The 20,925-nt window shown below is 43.9% G+C and overlaps 1 protein-coding gene across 1 annotated transcript in view; it reads left to right on the top strand.

Moving 5' to 3' along the window:
• CAVIN2 (caveolae associated protein 2) overlaps positions 1 to 20,925 on the top strand; it is a 95,520-nt gene that overhangs the window by 34,016 nt on the left and 40,579 nt on the right. The gene's annotated exons all lie outside the window — the stretch shown is intronic.

Here is a 20,925-nt window from a genome sequence, read left to right as displayed (position 1 = left end):
GTAAGCCACTCACCTCTCTACAAATGGACCGTTGCTGCAGACTGTAGGACAGCACTGCCCACCATCCAAATACAGTAATTAATCGTTAAGTGCTTAATGCCTCTGGGCCAAGGCATTCAAATTAATGTGCAAATTGTCTTGCTACAGACGAAGAGGACTTGAGCGCTAGTTCCATTGAATCAATGGTGCTATATAATTAAATAATAATAAAATAGTGCTACCTATTGGTAGTAGCAATTCCAAAAGCCAATATCAACCCTTTTAAAAAGCCTTATCATATGACTTAGCTTAAGATCCAAACCAGGCACTCTATTTGTAAACACCTGTTTACATGGTGTTTGCCCCTCCTTGGTGCAAAGCAAGAGGTATGATTTGGCTGGATGAGAGGCCTCAGACATACCTCATCTTTGACCCCCATCAAAGAGAATCATTACTCCTTAGATCCCTTTCAAATTAATGGGTTAATGGTTTGGCCCCTGATCATTTCAGTTCATTGGTTCTAAATTCAGAACTCATATTGAGTGCTGTTTCTTTAAAGGGAATCTGTCACCCCATTTGTGGCCTACGAAATGCGGCCACAGCCATCAGGGGCTTATCTACAGCATTTTGTAATGCTGTAGATAAGCCCCCGATGTAACCTGAAAGATAAGAAAAAAAGAGTTAGATTATACTCACTGTGACGACTCCTGGAGTGGACCCTCTGGGTTGTGGCACCAACCCTCCCAGGGCGAGCTGGCCTAGTGAGGACCACCCCCTATACAGGGAGTGTCAGGAGCAAGCCCCAGGGGATAAGGTACCACGACTGCTGGCACCAGGCGGCCGGCTCACAGGAGACACACGTGAGTGTGTCTGCAGGGAGGTGCACGGTGTACTTGGGAACACAGGGTGTGTACACGGGAGTGCGATAGATACGGGATAGTGCAAGACCGGTACGCGAGAGCAAGTATGGCGTGCAGCGACTAGTACGTCCGGGGGTGAGCAAAACAGGACACGTGCAAGGAGCGCATCAGAGTACTGAGTGGGGCAGCTGGTGTGCCAGGAGGTGTAACAGAGTACAGGGACAGAGTGTGTGCCAGGAGGCACAACTGAGTACAAAGCAGAGAGCGGATTCAGAGCGTGTGCCAAGAGGCACAATAAAGTCCAAGACAGAGTGCAGGTTCAGAGCGAGTACCAAGAGGCATGGCTGAGTATAGGACAGGGCCTGAATACAGCGCACAGCCAGGCAGGGACACACCAGACCAAGCCAGGAAGCACAACAATAATCTGGCACCTCCCATAGGGGGAGGTAGCCTGATATAGCACATGACCACTAAAGCTTCCGGGTCAAGTCCTCCATTACCATAGAGAGGACGGACCTGGAGACTGAACTGACAAGAGCGTGCAAGCGCATACCCAACATGGAGGAGGTGGGAGCCTGGGTACGAGAAGTGCGCGTGCGCACCCGACGGGACCCCTGGAGCGACCGCAGCTCTGGAAGAGATGATGTCAGGACCAAAGTCCCGCCTCCAGATGAGCGCGGCATGAAGGTCCCGCCTCCAGGTGAGCCCAGCATGACACTCACCCTGGCGTTCGGTCCGATGGGTGTCGCCGTCCGGTGCCTCCCATCTTCAAATGATGATGTCCTCCTCCTTGCTTCTCCCTCAGCTCCTGCGCAGGCATAGTTTATCTGCCCTGTTGAGGGCAGAGTAAAGTACTGCAGTGCGCAGGCGCGGGACCTCTCTGACCTTTCCCGGCGCCTGCGCACTGTAGAACTTTACTCTGTCCATGAAGATGGGAGGTGACGGACCGCGACACCCACTGCATCCGACTCTGCCCCCCAGTGAGTATAATCTAACGGTGGCCACAGCTTAAAGGGCTAGTGGAGAAGCGGGGTCAGTGGGTGCTCTCGTCCGCTGGCCTGGCTGCCTTTAGAAAGACTGCATGGACTAGAGCTCATACCACTGAACGCCCGCTCTATCTCCCCGTGGGCAACATACTACACAGACAACACAGGGTTAGGGTAAAACAGTGTGGCATACTTTATTGAACCACAACACCTAATAGCAAACAGAACAATCCCATCAATTACCCCCAACATGGTGCACATTACAGGGCCTAACCCTTCCGCTGACTCGCCTGGATAACGGTAGATGTTACATCAGAGCTCCCAGGGTCGATATTCCACCTGTGATATACACACAGAGAAGAGATATTGACAAGCGTAGGGAGATGACAGAGAACAGTCCATAGAGTCCGTACAAGGTCCAAAGCCAGTTGACACAACGTCAGAGCTCCCAGGGTCGCTATTCCACCTGTGATATATATACACGCAGAGAATAGATAACAACAAGCGTAGAGAGGTGACAGTCCATACTGTCCATACAAGGTCCAAAGCCAGTTGACACGAGAGTCACCACCTGGCTTATCCAAACATCTCCATGGAACCAGGCGACCAGCAGGTCCCAAAACTTGGCTTTCTCCAAACATATCCATGGTTCAGAGATGGTTACTGGATCAGATCTGTGTCCTTCCAACCGGAGCCGATCACTCCTAGGTTGTTTCCCTTAGAATCATAGATCTGTGTCCCTCATGATGGTGCCATGATGAATTGGCTGCAGTCCTCTCTCTCGTCTGTTGAGTGTTGTGCAGACTGGTAGCTCTCTGTGTGGTGAGATGAGATCTGGTCTCTCCGCCTCAGGGTCTTTTTATACCCCAGGCAAGTAAGCTATTTTTAGAATTACCCAGTGTCCTTCAGTACACCCTCACAGCCTTTACCTATCTACCTTCAAAGTCAACAAACTGGTTATAGAATACATTATACAATTAGCATATCAGCTCACAATAAACACAGATAAGCACACACTATGTACAAGTCAATATTACAGACTTAGGGGCCCGTCACACTTAGCGACCTCGCTAGCGAGATCGCTGCTGAGTCACAACTTTTGTGACACAACAGCGATCTCACCAGCGAGATCACTGTGTGTGACAGCGATCAGCGACCGGCCCCCCTACCGGTATCGCTGATCGCTGCAAGAAACCTCTGGACAATTTTTTCGTCGCTGATCTCCCGCTGGCCAGCACGCATCGCTGCGTGTGACAGCGGGAGACCAGCGATCAGCTGTAAAATAATAAAAAAATAAAAAATATTGTTATTATTCTCACCTTCCGGCGTCCCGCGCAGTCTTCCCACCTCTCTCCACGCTCCCAGTCCCAGTAATCCTTTGCAAGAATGACCTCGAGACTTCACGATCCCGTGAGAACGGACGTCATCGCGGTAATTCTTGCAAAGGATTAATGGGACCGGAGCGTGGAGAGAGGCGGGAATGCTGTGCGGGACGTCGGAAGGTGAGAATAACAGTATTTTTTATTTTAACGAACACAGCGATGCCGAGCGATCAGCGTCGCTGTGCGAATTGCTGGTGAAGCTGTCTGTTTGACAGCTCACCAGCAATCACATAGCGACTTACCAGCGATCCTGACACCTTGATATTGTTGTCGGGATCGCTGGTAAGTCGCTATGTGTGACTCCAGCTTAACACAATATGTTAAATGGTATGAAAGTCTGTCTTATTGACCCACCAGACATAAACACTTAAATCCACAAGCCAATATACAGATAAAAAGTCAATTCTTGTGGGTTTACAAAAACATGGTTGTCTGGGAAATTAAGATACAATCTGGTTTCTTCACAGGGCTAAATTGGGGTGACAGATTCCCTTTAAAGGAAAACCTGCTGCTGCAAATAAATTGGGTTATAACCTGATAACAAAGCATCAATTGATGGTAAATAGAAGATTTTGCCCCTAGAGGGGCATTTATGCCTCTTTATTTGATTTTACCCCTTTATAGTTTCGTCTGAATTAAAGTGGTAGGATATTCGTCAGAACTTGAGGGGCTTATGTCATGTCTATTTTTATATAATAATGATGTTGAATCAGCATCAAGCTTCAATACCATGTGCATGTACGAATATCAGAGATAGGACAATCCCTTTTCCCAAGCAAGATTCAAACAGAAGAAGGTAGCTTATAGGGAACCTATCAGTAGGATTGTGCAAAGTAACCTACAGACACAGTCAGGTCTGCGCTGTTGTACTGATGAAATGAAACCACACAATATTCTGTGCAGTATGTAAATTAGGAGGTAGGTCAGTGAGGGATCAGTGACCTGTCATAAGCCATACAGACGAATATGTAAGCCGAGCACCATAAAAATCCCCCCACAGGCCACCTGGGAGCACGAGAATATCATTAACTGAAAACTACAAATACAAATTAAACAACAACCACAAGACAGATTTCATTAACCAATGTATCATTTTAATCAGTATAATGGCACCAACCTGACACTGAGCAAAATCCTGCTGACAGGTTCACTTTAACTCCTTAACGTCTAGAGGTATCTTTGATTTTGCATTTTCATTTTCTGCTCCTCTTCTTCCCAGAGCCATAACTTTTTTTATTTTTTGGTCAAAATGGCTATGTGAGGGCTTATTTTTTGCGGGAAGAGTTGTACTTTTGATTGACACCATTGGTTTTACCATGCCGTGTACTCCATATTCTCTAAATGCAAAAACTAACTTGACATTATGATTCTCTGGTTCATTACGAGTTCATAGACACCAAACATATCTAGGTTCTTTTTATTTAAGTGGTGAGAAAAATTTTCAAAGTTTGTTAAAAAAATAAAAAATTTGCGCCATATTCTAATACCCATAGCATCTCCATTTTTTGTGATCTTGGGTTGGGTGAGGACTTATTTTTTGCATGTCGAGCTGATGTTTTTAATGTTACCATTTTGGTGCAGGTACGATCTTTTGATCGCCCGTTATTGCATTTTAATGCAATGTTGCGGCAACCAAAAAAAGTAATTCTGACGTTTTGATTTTTTTCTCATTACGCCGTTTAGAGATTGGGTTAATTTTTTTTTCTGTTGATAGATCGGTCAATTTGAACTTTTATATTTTTTTATTTTTTAATATTTTTTAAAACTTTTTTTTTACTTTTTGCATGCTTCAATAGTCTCCATGGGAGACTAGAAGCTGCACTTGTCCGATAGGATCTGCTACATATAGGCGATGATCAGATCGCCTGTATATAGCGGAAGTACTCGCTATGAGCGCCAACCACCGGGCGGCGCTCAGAGTAATTTGGCAGTGACAATCACGATCACATGACGGGGGTCACCGATGGGCAGATTTCTGGCGCGCTTGCCGGATGCGCAAGTTAAATGCTGTTGTCAGAGTTTGACAGTGGCATTTAACGTGTTAACAGCCGCGGGTGGTGCGCGATTCCTCCCGCGGCTGTTAGAGGCACATGTCAGCTGTTCATGACAGCTGACGAGCTGGGAAAGATGTTGGCTCACTGCCGGAGCCCACATCAAAGGGACGAAGTCAGACATCGGCGTACATTTATGCCCAATGTCAGAAAGGGGTTAAGCATTTAAAAATGATCAACTTGCTTTATTATAGTCTCAAAAATACTCCTGTTTTTGCATTTATGATGCCATAATATAGCAAGTCAATCATTATAGAATGCGGAGCCCACCTTCTTCTACTTGGATTATGTTTTTTTTTTTCAATTTTGCAAGCAATTACATTTAATTTTATTTGCAAGCCCTCCCAAAACTCAAATATAGTTTGATTGTGAACAAAACTATCTACATGTGAGAGGGTTAACAATCAGTTTTTGTCCTATTCTATTCCTTTCTTTGTCCTCTGCTAGGCTCTTAGTTATAGCCAGAAGTAAATGATTTAATTGAAAGCATATATGGTACGCCTGGCTGATGACATGTATGTAATAAGAAGACAGAATGAGACTTTCCATAATTATGTTGTCAAAACAACTGTTGTTCTCTCATTGATTTAGTGGAATACAATTTTCCATCATGCTTTGCTTTAGTCCAGGCCAGGCATACTGTTAACGCTGATACACACTGACACTGATCTAAATTTCCACACAGAAAATTGTAGCCATATAATTCTATATGTACCATAATTTACCAAACTATCCTGCAGCACTATGATATAAAGTAATATAGGTGAACTATTCTTTTTGGTGCATTTACTCTACTAATTTTAGTTGAGAATAAATTGTATTAACCTATTTATTCTATAGCCAGAATCTGATGACTACTTTTTCATTTTACATAATGTATTTGATGCTCCTTATTATAGCCTTTATGTGACTGGTATATACACATTGTGGAGGACCACGCTTATGGCCTCCTCTCTTGTAGGAATGGTAGTCCGCCATAGTTCTGGTATGGTGGTGGGGGGTGTTTTCTCTATCTGTTTTTAAGTGGGGTCTAGTAGAGCAGCAAATATACGGGCGCAGCTATGATGTTGTAACCCTCCACAGGTAGGGCTGTATTCCCAGGGCAAAGATGTTAAATAAATAGTAAAAGTGGCTGTAAACGTTGGAGTGCAGATAAATGAGAGAAAGACACAGAGAGGTGCAGTTTCTTTACCTTTTACTGGTAATAGGTTGCAGTCCGGAGTACAACATACAGATGATGGAATGAGTCCGGCTCACCTGGAGGCATTCAGGGGATCACCTTGCCAGGTGGGGATTTAGAGCCTTCCTTTCTGCACTTTGTGTGTGGGTCTCCGCTGTATATAACTATGCTACGACCCTCTATTCGTGATGGTTTCACTAACCTGTACGGCTGTCAGCGTGAGCCTATTCCACGGGCACCGTTCTCGTCACCGTCGGCCCCAGGCTCCTTATCTGCTGCCCTTCCCTCAGGTGATTAATATGCACAGGAATTTACAATCCCCTGTACTTTCAGATTCAGCTATCAGGATTTACAGTTCCTGTCAGCCTAGGACTCTGATGTCCCTTTTCTCTTTATTAGCGCTTCACTCAGGGGTCTGCTATATGCAGTATTTTAGCTTCCCTAGTGTCTCTCAGTCTCTGCTCTTGTCCTTTCCCTCTTCACAGATCAGCTGCCTGTCTTTATCTGACAGGATCTTCCAGAAAGATCTCTTTACCTCACATCCTCACATTTAAACTGTCCTTTCTCCTCACAGCTCACAGCTGTTTCATTTCCATGACAACTCCCTCAGCTGATTTCTAGCTGACTCACCAACCCCCTCTGCTGGCCAGAATTTATAAGGCATCTCCCTTTTCTGACCTGCAGCAGGAAATTGTGATTAAATCTATGCTGCCTGGCATGGGGGTCCCTTTTTGCCTCCAAGCATGACTTTACCCATTAGAGAGAGGTAATGTCACTGTGACAACCAGACTCTGGGGTGTCACACGTGCAATCAAGATTAAATGCAAATCCGTAAAAACAGCAAAGAGCAGAGGCACTCGCCAAAAGATAAAATTCACATTCTTTATTAAATTATAGGTTTAAAAAAGGCAAAAGGTTGGTGAGATATTATCAGGTAGCATGGCTTGTCAAAGTGTCAAAAGGACCCGGGATTCCCAGCCAGTAACTGTGTAATATCTATGATCTGATGAGAGAGGAAAATATATGGTATCATCCTGGGGACGCAGCATATACTAGATGTGTCTCCACATATTTTTCTTTCCGCTCTACTTTACAATTCCATAGTTCACCCCCTGTCTAGGGCACCTGGTTGGTGCATCAGCAGTTCGGTGGAGATGCTTGCGGTAGTTCCAGTGTTGTGCGTGTTCAGCACAACTCCCCGAGGTGAGCAATACTCACATATTGAGATCTGGTTGTTTGTATTGACTCACACATGACGCCCTTTCCTTGTTATTTCTTATATGTGAGCTGATGAGGGCAGGCATACTCTGCTTTGAATGGCCAATGACAACGACGTGTCCGGGAATCCCTGGCTCCTTTGATATATTGCCGGTCCATGCTGCTGCCTCCCCGACCTTTTCCTGTTTTCTGTGTTTTTAGCTTACAATTAAATAAAGAAGATGTATTTTACCTTTTAGCAAGTGCCTCCTCTCTTTGCCATTTCTGTGGGTAAGCAGACACAGAGGATGTTCTGGGTTTTTATACTCATTTTGACGTTTAATGGGTGTGCCGATACAGACAGTGCATCATGTCACCCATGTAGATCTCAAGTAACAGTGATAATAGCAAGAAAGTAGGGACCTCCAAGCTTATATTATATTCTATATTGAGTGCAACTAGAATCTTCCTTGTAGCGAGGAATATGATCTCCAGATCCCTATCCACTGTTTTACTATGCCCGCTGATGATGAAAAAGGCAAAGGAGCTTTGGCTTACTACAAGAGTGATTGGAATCAATGCTCCACATCTTCTAGGGAACCACAACTCCTGTAAGATATTCTGACAGCATCCTCAATTAACAAACACAAATTGACGATCTACAAACTGAATTGCCCAACAATGTTGGAAATAATTTACAATAGATTGCACGTCGTTGACATGCTGATCAGATCACTTCATGCTTTGTACTTTGATGCAATCTTGCTACATGCAATTATTTTCTTTTTCTTTTTTTTATACAAAACTGGAAATTGATCTGAAAATATTGAAGTATAAGGATATTTTCACATACAGCAAATCTGTTGCAGAAATTTCTGCAGCTTTAACACACATCTGAATTGAGCTTACAATAATCCATTCACATGTCGCCAAAATAAACCCAACAAATCTACAATTACAAGAACTGCAAATACGATTTTATTCATCTAAAGAAGCACTCCTCCCATCAAAGTTTTCACATCCTTAACATATTGCAATCAGCATATTATAGAGCTCTGTACTTACAGTTGCTCATTTTTCCTTTCTACCCAGTAAATTCTTCCCTTTTCTTTGCTCTATGTAAAACAGGAAGTCTATTATTCCCCACTACAACTCCTGACCTAGATGTTCCCACCTTTCCCCCTGCCAAAGACTTTGCAGTGACTTGTGACTCATACAGGGAAAATTGACCTCCTGTTTCTGCGTAGAGCTTAGAAGGATTCAGCTAGTCAGTTTTGAATCACACAATGTTATAGACCTAAGGAAAAGAGGATAACTAACTGGGTAGAAAGGCAAAATGAGCAATTGTAAGTACACATTGTTGTGCAATATGATTCAAACATATCCATTTTTATGGGAATGTGTCCTTAACTTCTACTTAATTTGCTAAAATGCATGCAAAAATCTGGTATTATGTGTTAATGAACCTTATGTGGATATACTAATTATAGATCAGTGTGGTACATCTATAATATACTACACATGGTCTATATGGTTTTGTAATGTAATATCTGGTATAGCATTGCCTTTTCTTCATTTTTTTAACAAAGCCTCAAGTGACTTCATTTAGATATTTAATTAATGGACTATTAATATGCTACGTTAATTCAGTTTAATAAGAGCCAAGGTGGTTTCCATGACATTTGATAGCCTATACATTGCACAGCTTTGGCACCATGCTGCGTAGTTCATTGATGAATTCTCACAGGAGCTGGTTTTACTACAATAACCAGTTGCCTTAGTGATCATTAGAATAAGTGACTTAACACATTTGGTTTTAAATTGAGAAATTATAGTCTTGCTAAGAGGGATTTGATTTAATGTCAGCAGACAAAGAAACCACAGTATTGTGTTTAAAGCTTTTGCCTTTTGCCTAATGTAGCATAGGCTATAATTACAGAATGATTTGGAGGATCTTGGGTGTATCTGTATTAGTCAGTCTGCCATTTCTGGGTATAATGCCATGTATATCCCTTCTTCACTCTGGTATGGTTTTCCTAATGAAGACTATAGTTCCCAATATGCCTATGGCTTTACAGAGCAAAGAAACAGAAGACCAGGCTATAAGGCGCTTCCACTCAGATGCACAGAGGATCCAGATGGATGGATGGATTTTTTTTACTTTAAAAACCTAGCAAAGGGTTGCTAGATGAACTTGTCATGATCCAGTGTTGGATCTGGCGGTATTAAAAGCACAAAGTGAACTTTTTTTACTTTGGTTGAGTTCAAAGGTGTTTTGACTGTCCCCGGTGGTGGTTACCGGTATCGCACCTTAGGTTTAGGTTAGGTTTCACTTAATTAGGGATCAGGTGTGACTCCCTATAAAGGTGTGCTTAGGGGGTTCACTCACGGCTGGTGATATTTCTTTCTGAGTTGTTGGAGAGCCTGGTGGAAGGATGGAGCGGGATAGGAGTCCTGCGCAGTCAGCCAGAGAGGATGAGTGCCAGCTAATGGTGTCTGCAGGAAGGACTGGCATGGCTTGGTGGAGTCGCAGTTTGTGGTGTCGGCGGGAAGTGCGGGCATGGCTTGGAGGAGTGGCGACTTGGAAGAGAGTTGCACTCAGCATGCTCTACTTGGTTGCTGAGAACTGGACTCGAGCATGCTTGGATTCTTGGCAGAGGCTGGACTCATCTTGGGACTCTGTGTACTGGACTGCTGCAAGTGGTGATGGACTCTGCTCCCAGGCTGCACGATGGTGACGGATCCAGTTATGTGATGGATCAGGGTGGAGGAGAAGATGCACACAGGTGGTGGGCTCTGTTGCTAGGAGCGCACGCAACAGAGCAAAGATAAGTGGTGTTTCCCCTGTATTGTCTCTTTCCTCATGTGTCTTATTAGTGCAGTGGTGGGATTAGTTTCCGCACCGACCTATTCCCTAGTGAGGGTTTAGGTTCAGGGCGAGCTAGGGCGTTGAGGTACGCGTGCGGCGCCCGGTGCGAAACCGGCATAGGGAATGTCAGGAGTGCAGGGACACTGGCTCGGGGGAGCTCAGGAGGTCTCCAATTTCCCATTCCCTACCGCAGGGCCCACCATTGTTATAGTTACCCAGGTTCCCCCCTTGTTATTTAAATGCGCCTTACTGGAGGCGGTGTTTCCAGATATGTTTGCATAGCGTGTAATACCTAAATCCGCCAGGTGGAGGCGGCGTATCCACCTGCACGCTTTATTATTTAAATTCGCCCCACTGGAGGCGGTGTATCCAGGGTCACGTGTGTTATGGGTTCGCCTTGCGACATCATCTGCGTCCTGACACACGTGATCATGACAGAACTTATGACAAATTTAAAAAAACATAAACAAAATGTATTTCGACTGTCTAGCCTTCATCAGGTAAAAACTTAAAATTTCCATCCATCCATACCTCTGGATCCTCGATGCATCTGAGTTTGCGCCTTATAGCCTGGTCTTCTGTTTCTTTGCTCTACTCCTCATGTTAGAATCATTTCCAGGAATCATCCACAGTAACCACGCTGGCAGAAAGCCACCATTAGGGATCCATATTGGAGAAAGGTTCCTTTCAGAGATGTGCCTGCTTGCACAACTCCATGAGGCGAGTTTAATTGCTCACAACCCCTCTTTTGATGTTACACTTTTAATATTACGCTTAGATAGCACTCACGTTTTTCCCCTCTTTCTTCCCAGGACTTTTTATCATGGCTTTGCAGAGAAAGTTGAGTCTCATTACATTGTACTTTCTCTACTGTGAGTTCTATCTAAATGCAGCAAGTGTCTTTTCACTTATTGACAGAGAACTTCAGTTCTCTCACACTGTACATCCTCTTTATATTCTTATGTGATGCAGTTTCAGCCTGGGTCTACTGCCTCCTGCTTGTGGTAGATTTCTCCTGCCAGCTAATACAAGCAGGAGGCAGGGGCTACAGGTTATCATAGGCCACATTGAAGATTCTGCACACAGCAAAGATAATATAAACTGTCAGAGAAAGTAAGGAGTTTTTTAATTGCTCAGCTAACCATTGCATAGACTAATAAATTATTGATTTATTACATAAGACAGAGATGATTGTTTTATCTGTACATGGGGTTTATACAGAGGAACAAAAGGGTTAAGTTTGTTGTGGAAGGAAATAAGGGCTTAAGGGGATTTCATAGGTAAGTGTCATCCTGTGATTTCCTGTCCATGCAAGAGCATGTACAGGAATGGTAGTCAGACTGTAGCTCATAGGACACAGCTGCCCCTAATGAAAAGGTTAATCAAGTATAGATGCAACTGTGCTGGGATGAAACATATCAGACAGCCAGGTTATTTCTGGTGAGTAAGGCTGTGTGCACACGCTGCGGATTTTGCTGCGGTTCCGCAGCGGTTTTGGCCGCTGCGGACCCGCAGCAGTTTCTGCTGCGGTGTACAGTACAATGATTCCCTATGGGAATCAAAAACCGCAGTGCAGACGGTGCGGAATTTTCCGCGCGGATTATCTGCGGTTTTCAATCCGCAGAAAGAATTGACATGTCAATTCTTTCTGCGGATTCTCCTGCGGTTTGCCATCTCCTCCATTGAGGAGATGAAAAACCGCAGGGCAAAACCGCAGAGCAATCCGCAGGTAAAACCGCAGGTCTTTTGACCTGCGGTTTCACCTGCGGATTGTACAAAATCCGCGCGGATGAATCCGCACCTAATCCGCAGCGTGTGCACACAGCCTAAGCAATAAGAGCTGGAGTACTATTTTAAAACACATAACAAATTAAGGTGTAGAAGATACAAAAAGTATTGAATATCAAGTGTAAATATTTTATTATTTTTGTAATATTTTATCATATAGGGAAAAATAGCCATAAATCAGTTCATAAGGATATAGAGAATGAATACCCCCTCCTATTAATTACACATGACCAGCAAAGTCTCTAAATGCATATGCCAGACATGTTGCCCAGATGTATGCAGCTGCATGTCATATAATTGGCTTCCTTGCCCACTGACTCCCATTATAAAAATGTAGGCTGAGTAATAAGGAGCATGGTTGACTACACTTTTCAATGTTCTGTGGACAAGGGAACATCAAGATCTCTGGAATTGGAATTTTAACCTTGAAATTGTTGATATTTTTTAACAATTTTTTTTTTTTTTGTCAAGTCCTCAGACAGTTCCCTTCTCCTCTTTCGGTTTTTAAAGATTAGGTTGAGGTCAGACTTGCGAGAGCTACTGTATGTGAGAAACTCGCATCAATACCCGGCAGCTGCACACTCCGGTCCCGAGTGCCTGCGCCAGTGCTGGGTATTGATGCGAGAGACTCGGGTGAGTTTCTCGCATAGCTCTCGTAAGTCTGACCCCGGCATTAGCGTGAAACACTCAGATACACAATGCAAAGATTGAGTCAACTTCTCCCCTTTTTATCTGGTTTAAGGTGTCATTTTTATATTGTCCACACCTGTTACTTGCCACAGGTGAGTTTGAACGAGCATGACATGCTTGAAACAAAATTGTTTACCCATATTTATGGAAAGGTGCCAACATTTTTGTCCAGCCTATTTTGGGGGCTTTGCGTGAAATTATGTCCAATTTGCCTTTTTTTCCTAATTTTTTTTTTGTGTTGTACCAATACACAGAAAGAAGTAACCATGACTCTATGCCTCTGTCTTTAAGTATATTGATATGTATGGAGTATGTATACATCAGGGACATTTCCCAGTACATACTCCAGAAGTACACTGCACAAACTGTCTTTTTTATTCTCTGAAAGTACACAATAAAGGATCTTATACCTGTTGGATTGGGTAATGTTATTAACAAGCAGATATAGGGTTAATCTGCAGTTTAATAGTGTTAGGAAGGTGCTGCACCAGGGATAAAATGAACTTTTTTTTTTTCTCGGGAGCCGACGGCTTTTAGTCACAAAGGCGTGATGGTGCATTTAGTCATCACTCACTATACTATGAGCAGGAGCTGTACGCATGCCTCGACACTTCGACTGATAGCCAGCTCTGCAGTTCATCAGTACAGGGGCAGCTGTCAGTCAAAGTGTTGAGGCATGCTTATAGCTCCTGCTCACAGTATAGTGAGTGATGACTGTAGCCACGCAAGACGCAAACCCGGCAGCTCGCAAGTTCATTTTTTTTCCAGGTGCTGTAATTTCAGTACAGCAACCCTGCGCCTTCCTAACATTAATCTGCAGATATAGGGTTAATCTGCAGGTTAATGGCATTATCCATCATGAAATTCAATGAAAATTGTTGAATTTTTCATTAAAAAACGGTATTTATTTGCTAAATCCAGAGTCTCTCTTTCAGTGTAAGAACATGTCTCTTTTAAAAGGAACCTGTAATGTGCGGATACGGGGATAATCTGCAGGTTAAAAGGGTTCAGAACCTACCCGGTAGCCACACCTTAGAGCCCCGCTGCAAGGAGGAAGTGAACTCTATTCCCCAGTGTTTGGGCTTCAGTCATGGGGATGGCGCAGGTTCAGTCACCATCTGTAACCGTGCCTTGGCTCATTTCTAGTAGTGAATATGGACCACACTTTCTTATATCTGTATATAGGAACAATTCGAAACATCCTCTCCCATGCAGTCGGAGCCAATATCCAGCAGTGTCCATATTCCATAACCCTTACACTCAGATAACCTGCCTGCAGATTTCCAGCAGCTCCTGCCCTTGTTCTGTGACTCCGAATTATTTAGCACAACATTTTAAGCGTTCCATCCCGCCATGACAAGTTTCCTTGCCGATAGTTTGTTCACTTTTATTAGGGCAAACAGACAAGTGTGAAATGCAAAATCCCTCTCGGGGCCGTACAACTGCAAGGAAACGGCCTTTATATTTATTAGCCGTACCATTTTTGTACAGGATTGCAGGCATTAAAACATATGGGAGGATGATAATATTCAGAAATTGAACAATCAATCACTTCTCCGGCCTAGGAATTCCTAACCTAGCAGCACAGGTAATTCGATTACCTTATTCAATGAAAATCAGTGGCCATATCCATAAATCACGCGAGCATGGCAGTGTAAAGAAACCTCTTTTTATAGTGTTGTCATTGGAAGATTCAGGTGGCAATTTTGCAATGCTGTGTAGGTGACATAATTATTAACCGCATTTATATAGCATGCCTCCAGTCTGACCCATTTCACTGCAGACATTGCTTTGCTGCAAGTTTCACACTTATTTCCCAGCTGGGTCAGCATGGGCTGTGATATATAAGTTCTATCCATTTATCAGTAATATTTAAACAGGCTGAATACTAAAACTGCAACTAAATGTATCCTTCCTGATGCCATAGAAATACACCTGTACATATGTGTGCACATATCTGCATGTGCGCTAATAGCAATCGGGAAATAATGGCATTTCTGTAAAGTATTAGTAGTAACCCAATACTCCATTAGACTCGTCTATAAGGCCCGACAACTGAACGGCAGATTAAATCCAGATGCGCAAATCTATGGTTTGCCATCTAAGTATAGATAGTGATGAAAGGGCCGGCTGTGGATCTCCTGATTTAAAATCAACAGTCTCATAGGCATATGTGAGGCTGTTGAGTTCAGGTGAGGAGACCAATGGTCAGTTCTGACATTGTGGTCGGTACTTGGACTGCATAACATCGATGTGTAAAACTGACATTATACAAAATCTCAGGCTTTCCATCGTGCTGCGTAGAGCGCATACAATGTCAAGAATTTATTGTTGTAAGGCCAGGGTCACACCACCTTATTTTCTCTCATTGGAGAGAGTCGGGCTGATTATGCTAATATAACACTTTGATCAAATTCTGATCACAGTTTGATCAGAATATGATCATAGTGTGATCCCGTTTTCACGGATGAGGAGAAGACGGCGAAAGCAAATTCTCCATATTTTCCATTCTATCAGTAAATGAAAATCAGGCTGCACTCAGATGTCATCTGAGTGCAGCCTATTTTTTTTCAACTGACTAAGTCATTAGCAAAGTGCAATCCGATAACTCAGGCTTGGTCTGAGGAAACAACCAAACATGTGTATGGCCCCATAATATAACATTGGACAGAGTGCTATCCAATGTTGGATCACACTTGGACCGAAACTACAGTAATGTGCACGTGACCTAAAATGCAGCATTTTAAAATACAGCAAAATAATGAAAATTTTACCATATTTGTCAATATTGCACATACGACATACTTGCTAGATGCTTTTTTCTTCATGCCACCTCTTTGCTGCGGGACGTTGCGTCATTTTCTTTACAAGTTACTAATGATATGCTTACACTGTGATCTGTGTTTAGTGTGTGCCCTTGGAAAACAACCAAAGTGCAGCTAAACAAGGAGTGTCATTTTGGCCTTCATCAGGCCGGAACACATTTGTATAGCAAAAAATAAACTGTGATGTATAGTGTAGTAGACTTCATTATGTCATATGAAAATATCTAATAAAACGAAGTCAGTATACATGGTCATAGCGTGCTGCCAGATTGTCCACCAATCAGCAGACAGATTGGTGGTCGTATAAATGCCTGTTTATGCAGGCAGACCAAAGTAAACTATGCTGGCTGAGCGACCTATACGGCGCTGCCCGGTGCCTATGGGCTGCCATAGCTCTTCTCAGTGTGAGTCCTGCTTACCGTGATTTTTTTTTTTTTTTTGTCCTGGAGGAAAAGATCATTTCACCTGATGAACGGGCGTTCTGCTTGTTAATTGAGTGATCAGCCTTCTGTTCACATGGCAAGATAATAGTGAAAAGGGCGCTGCTAACAATGTAGTGTAGACCTTGCAGATACATTTTCCATCTTACAGTGGACCCTGTGAGTGATGGATGTTACTGTATGGCCTCTGTTGGAGGCATGATTAAGGCCTCATTAAGACTCCCATGAATCATGGACGTGTTCTCTCAGTGTTAGAACACATAACCATCATAGTCTATGGGGCTGATCAAATGTATTTATAGTCATGGCGACATGACAGTTTTTTTTATCCAAATCATGGATTCACATTACCCACACAAGTCCCTGAGTTCGTGCAAATCATTACTTTATAATCAGTGATGAAAAACTGACACTGACCAAACACTGACCAAACATGGATTCAAAACTCGGATGAACAACAGTCTGTTTTTACATGTGAGAACATTTACGGCCATCTGAATGGGGACTAAGGCATACTTGGGGCGTATACATTGAAGCACCACTCCAGCAGGTTTTTTTTACTGCACTGCTGGAGTGGTGTTTTAACTTTATGTCCTTTGTCTGTACTCGCCTAACAGCGTTTTCATCTGTTTTCGCCACCATCTCTGGTGAAAAGTGACCTGCCTGCAGCTCTAGTGTTTCATGGAGCTGCACGGACGTCACTTTTCAATACAAGTCTATGAGCGACTCGTTCTGTCCTCGTTCTGGCTTTCGTAGCCTTGTATTTAGAGCATGTGACTTAGCCGTTGACTTCATGCCAGTCAGAAGCTCCTGTCACAAGATGGCGCTGTGGAACCGGAGGCTTATATTTCATGCGCCACTACAGTGCTGAAAAAACAACCAAACTGGAGTGGTGCTTCAAACATTCTATTTGATTTAACAATGGACTTTCTTCTTGCTATGCCCCTCACCACTACTACTAACTTGTATTATATTTAATAGACAGTATATGACACCTTATCCTTTTGTAGGGTTCTTCTTCTAAGCCCAGTGTGATATCTACTTGCACAAGGTTTCCATGTCCTGTCATACTGTGCTGTAGCTGAGGGTGTTTTGTGTGTGCTTTTCATAAGAGATGGTGGTAGAGATAGCAGCTAGTAAGCTTTGGGTTTCAGCATCCAGGCTTCCTTAGAAAGTTCTGTAAAAATGATATGTGCAGATATGCGAGTAAAGATAAGCGATCCTGAGCTTGGATTCCACGCACGTAAAATGCTCAAGATTTTATCTGAGCAAACTCTGATTCACCTTATGGGAAAATCTAGATAGATCGTGTATGTCTATAAGGGTACAGAAACGAATGCAAAAAAAAAAGTCTTTAAAGCACAGCAACTCAATTTTTTATGCTTTGCTGGGGAGATAATGTGTGTTTTATATTTTTTCATTTATTAATTTATTTTGCTCACTTATAAAGCGCCATTAATTCCACAGCAATTTACAGACATCACCATCACTGTCCCCAGAGGAGCAGACATATTATTGATGCAACCTGTGCAGCCACAGAGGGGCCCATATGGTAAGGAGGCCACTATCCCCTCCAAAACATGTGGAATTGGCATTATAATGAGCTATTGGTCTGTAAAGGGCTCATATACTATTCTTGGCAAAGGGCCCTTTTTGGTCCGTGTCCGCCAGCGCCCTATCATTATATCCGGAGTGTGGGAGGAAACTGGAGTAAGGCTGGTTTCACATTAGCGTTTATTAGCGCAGTGCATCGGGCGCACCTATCGCATGCATCATGAGCCCCTATCTTTAACATGGCGGGCACATGGTCTTGCACTTGCACACGTTCATCTGCATTATCGTGCGCATCCGCTTTTTCCAGGTGTGCGCCTAGACGCGCTAGACGCAACATGTTGCATTTTTTGGTCCGCCCAACCTCGTTAAAAAAATGCATGAGATCACTGTGTGCACAGAATGCGCCAAAAAAGCACATTACAGTCTATGGGATCGTAGGCGTGCGCATGGAAATGAGTAGATGGACCTGGTCCTCCAGGCTCTCGAAAGTGACTCTAAAGGTACTGTCACACTTAGCGATGTACCAGCGATCCCGACCAGCGATATGACGCGGTCAGGATCGCTGGTACATCGCTAAGTGGTCGCTAGTGAGCTGCCACACAGGCAGATCTCACCAGCAACATCGCAGGGGTCGGGGATCGCTACTCACCTGTCACACCAGGCGATCCTGCGTCCTCCCGCCCGGCTCCACACGTCGCTCGTCCTCACAGCAGGAAGCGCCGCAGGAAGCAGACGACGAGAAACAGTCCTGAACGTTCTCGCTTGATCAGCGATAACCAGCGGGGGAGCCGGTCGGAGGTAAGTATCAGACACAGAGATATCGCTAGCAATATCGCTATAACGTCACTAGTTATAGCGATATTGCTAGCGATATCTTAGTGTGACATGCCCTATAGAGGAGGGTTTCAAGCTGGGACCATGGCATCCAAATGTTGTAAGGAGGATAGACAGTGGTTGCCTTTATGAAAAACCTTCTTTAAAGGCAATCTGTCACCAGATTCATGCTGCCCAAAGCACGGGACCACACATGCGAGGAATACGGCCGAGTCTCGCATGTTAATACCCGGCACTGCCGCTGGCACTCAGGAGCGGAGCGTGCGGTCACATCACAATACATGGAGCAGCACGCCCCACTCCTGAGTGCCGGCGGCAGTGCCGGATATTAAGATGCGAGACTCGCATCCCTTTAAAAGAGATGTGGTCTGCAACAAGTCAAGACCAAAGATCACAGATATTCACTATGACCGAATGAACAAAATGTATTAAAGAGTTATTTATTCTACTATTATATTGCAATTCTGTACAGAAAAGTACATGTCTGGCTCTGAGGGTGCAGGTGTAATCCTCCATTAGGAATGTGGATACAATGTCATATTTTCACAAATCTTACATGTCTCCTTTCTTAGATCCCTATACAATAGTGTAAATTGCCGGAATAGCTGATTGCAGGTGACATGTTTGGAATAAATCCTTTCTGCACATTCTCTGCTTGCTAATGATTCAGGCTGATGTAAATGGAGTCACATTTGTTTTGTTTCACTTTGAATGGGAGAAATCTCCGGATCTCCCTTGTAACATAAGAAAATGCAAACCGACAATCAAAACAGTTCCTATTCACACAGGAAACGTAATACATTAGTCCACTGAGCTTAGTCCACTGAGCAATGTCAGAATTAGCATCCTGGATATTGGATTTTGAATTATGTAAAAAGAGTGTATTCACTATTCATGCCTGAGAAAACTGCAGCACAGACACCGTGTACAGGCCACTCGTGGAGCAAGGTATTAAGTTTACGGTAGCCCTATGAAGCTATGAAGTGGGCCACAATTATTGGGGTGTTGTACTGGACTGTGATGTTGGACAATTTACCTGCACAGAGCCAGATGTGCCTCTATCTTCTGTTCCCACATTTCTCCTCTATCTTAAACCTCGTTAAGACTCTGTCTATGATTCACTACTTTTTTTTTATTATTCAAGGACTTACAGATGTAGTAATTGCCAAGAGATCAGCAGCACACTACCCTATTAAAAACAAACTCCCTTCACAGTTTTTATCCTCTTGATATATTGCAGTCATCATATTATACAGAACTGTCTGCTTACAATTGCTCATTTTGCCCTTCCACCCAATTAATTGTTCTCTTTTCCATTAGGCCTATCATTGCGTGATTAAAAACTGACCAGCTGAATCCTTCTAAGCTCTATGTACAATCAGGAGGTCTCTCTTCCCTGCATGAGTAATGAGACATCCCCTTGTGCAACTCCTGACCCAGCTGCTCCCTCCTCCCCCATGCCGGGGACTTTTGCAGTGATGACTCATGACAGACAGGGAAAAGAGACTTCTGTTTATACATAGAGCTTAGACAAATTCAGCTAGTCAGTTTTTAATCACATGATATCATTTGTTTTTATGCTTTGCTTATATATAGCACCATCATATTCCACAGCGCTTTCCAGACATTATCATCACTGTCCCCATTGGGTCTCACAATCTAAATTCCCTATCAGTATGTCTTTGGAATGTGAGAGGAAACCGGAGAACCCAAAGGAACCCCACATAAACACAGGGAGAACATACAAACTCCTTGCAGATGTTGTCCTTGGTGGGATTTGAATCCAGGACCCCAGCGCTACATGGCTTCAGTGGTAACCAGGGGCGGGACTACCGCAGTTGAACTGGGCCCGGGGTCCTTAGGGGCCAGATTGCGGAGCTGCAGCCGCTCATTGGCTGAGCAGCTCCGTTCTTTGATTGGCTAACAGCCAGGCTGCAATTGGCTGCTCTGTGCACACAGGACCTGTGATGAGGTCACAGGAGGAGAGGAGTGAGGGGTCATCTGATCAGGGCCTCAGTGTATGCAGGACTCTGCCATGCTGGTTGTCATGGTGCTGGATGGGTAAGTATGTGAGGGGTCAGGAGGGGTTTACAGGGTGGATGAAGCAGAGCCGTGTGTGTGTACGAGGTGTACAGAGCGGAGCCGTGTGTACGAGGTGTACGGAGCGGAGCCGTGTGTACGGAGCGGAGCCGCGTGTGTACGAGGTGTACGGAGCAGAGCCGCGTGTGTACGAGTTGTTCGGAGCGGAGCCGCGTGTGTACGAGGTGTATGGAGCGGAGCCGTGTGTATG

The sequence above is a fragment of the Dendrobates tinctorius genome, unplaced genomic scaffold (assembly GCF_039654945.1).
Source record: "Dendrobates tinctorius isolate UK_male_01 unplaced genomic scaffold, ASM3965494v1 ptg000150l, whole genome shotgun sequence".
Classification (NCBI taxonomy): Eukaryota; Metazoa; Chordata; class Amphibia; order Anura; family Dendrobatidae; genus Dendrobates; species Dendrobates tinctorius.
This window is presented reverse-complemented; position numbering and strand designations above follow the sequence as displayed.